Source organism: Hydra vulgaris, chromosome 04 (assembly GCF_038396675.1).
Source record: "Hydra vulgaris chromosome 04, alternate assembly HydraT2T_AEP".
In the NCBI taxonomy this organism is placed as follows: domain Eukaryota; kingdom Metazoa; phylum Cnidaria; class Hydrozoa; order Anthoathecata; family Hydridae; genus Hydra; species Hydra vulgaris.
This window is the reverse complement of record NC_088923.1, coordinates 12,435,001-12,437,500: the sequence shown is the minus strand read 5'-3', so window position 1 is coordinate 12,437,500 and position 2,500 is coordinate 12,435,001. Positions and strand designations below refer to the sequence as shown.

The window sequence follows — 2,500 nt, the reverse complement described above, 5'->3', positions numbered from 1 at the left end:
TAGTTTAATTGTTTTCACTTTATTTCTTTTATTTTATTTTTTAAACCTTCTATTCGAAAGAATTTTTTATTTGTTTTTCTTTTCTCTTTTATCTAATTTTCACCTTTTCACTGTTAAAAAAAATGCTTCTTCCATTTGTAATGTTGTTGCAAAGTGATCAATACATATGTATATATTTATTATACTATATAGATATATAAATATTATGGTGCCTCAAAACCCCTTTAGATAAAAAATCACAACTCAGTGTTTTAAATGTAGTGTAAAGGAGGATTCAAGGCACCCTAATATATATATATATATATATATATATATATATATATATATATATATATATATATATATATATATATATATATATATATATATATAAATATATATATAATTATATATATATATATATATATATATATATATATATATATATATATATATATATATATATATATAATTATATATATATATATATAGTAAAAAAAATATATATATATATAATATATATATATATACATATATATATAATATATATATATATATATATATATATTATATATAAATATATAGTATATATATATATATATATATATATATATATATATATATATATATATATATATATATATATATATATATATATATATATAATATTTATATATATATAATATATATATATAATATATATAATATATATATATAATATATATAATATATATATATATAGTATTATAGTTTGTTGCATTTGGGAAACACGAAAAGAAAAAAGTGATTCTTACGCCAACACATACGTCACATTTAATTACTTTTGACTTTCATCCAACATTTGCGTGTTGGACAAAAGTCAAAACCATTAATTTAATTAGAAATTAATCGTTTTTTAAAAAAACCACAAAAATGCAAATTTAATTGACCAGAATGTTTTTAAAAACATTTTGAATGTTTTAACAATATAAACAATGTTTTTATTTTTATTTTTGTTAATAAAATGTTTTTATTTTTAATTTTTTCAATAAAATGTTTTTATTTTTATTTTTTTTATTGTAAATCATGCGCGGAGTTTTGCTACATCGACTATCTTATAGCCTGATTTGCAAGGGAGTGCTGCTACATCGACTGACAAATAGCCTGACTCGCAAGGGAGTGCTGCTATATCGACTGACAAATAGCCTGACTCGCAACGGAGTGCTGCTACATCTACTATCTTTTAGCCTGACCCGCAAGGGAGTGCTGCTACATCGACTGAGGGTTTGGTTGAGGCAGGCAGTCTATCATTTAATAAAAAAAAAATTCCGGTCTTGCATTTTAATTTTTACTTTTTGTCAACAAAATATGAAAAAAACTTTCGGACAACATATAAGAGTTCTATATATATATACATATATATATATATATATATATATATATATATATATATATATATATATATATATTATATATATATATATATATATATATATATATATATATATATATATATATATATATGTATATATATATATATATATATATATATACAGTAGCGTGCAAAAGTAACTGGACTAGAGCATAACTTGAGATTTCTTTCAAATTTCCACTGAAATGCCAAAAAATTGATTATAAATCTAAAAACATATGAATTTTTACCAAATCTAAGCGATATAATCTTAAAAGTTCATTTAGTTAAAATTTGCGCATGCAAAAGGATCTGGACAGGAAAAAAAAAACTTGAATTAGATTTTTTTTTAAACATTTTTTAAATTAAAAATGCTTTATTTTAAAGTAAATTGCTTTAGTACTTCGTTGGGAAGCCCATAGCATTGAATACTGCTTGACAGTGACAAGGCATTGAGTCCACCAGCTTCATAATCAAAATATTTTTGATTTTTCCTTATTCTTGTTTCAGAATATTCAACAAATCAAATTTACTTGCTGGTTTTCAATCTGAAATTTGTCAATCTATGTGTTTCCATAGATGTTCAATAGAATTAAGGTCAGGACTTTGCTATGGCCATTCCATTAATTGAATTTTTTTATTTTTGAAAAAGTCTTTTACAAGGGTTGAAGTGTCTTTTGGGTAATTATTCTGCTGAAATATCCTTCCTTGAGTCATGAAAAATGATCCACGCTAAATGCTGTCTAGGTAAATGCTGAAATTAAAGAAATTTATAATGTAAAATGTAGCGTTGACACAATCAAACGTCTTTTGAGGTCTGCAAATCTATTTGGAAGATGTCCTACAAAGAAACTTTTTATTTATATAAAAAACTAAAAAGCATGCTTTAGATTTGCTAATGAACTTTTGAATTTGGCAAGAAAACTGTGATTGAAAGTACTTTTTAGTGATGAATTTAAGTTTATGTTATTTGGATCTGATAATATTAAATTAGTAAGCGACTGGGGCTAGGGCCGGGGCTAGGTTTGATAACACATAACCGTGACCGAGACTGGGTTTATGATCAGGGCTGCATTAATATTGATAGATCCCTTAAAAATGTTACTTTTAATTAAAATTTATAACATGAAT

The 2,500-nt window shown here is 22.9% G+C and overlaps 1 protein-coding gene across 2 annotated transcripts in view; it reads left to right on the top strand.

Annotated features, from left to right (window-relative positions):
• LOC101240045 (fibrillin-1) overlaps positions 1-2,500 on the top strand; it is a 178,117-nt gene that overhangs the window by 119,436 nt on the left and 56,181 nt on the right. The gene's annotated exons all lie outside the window — the stretch shown is intronic.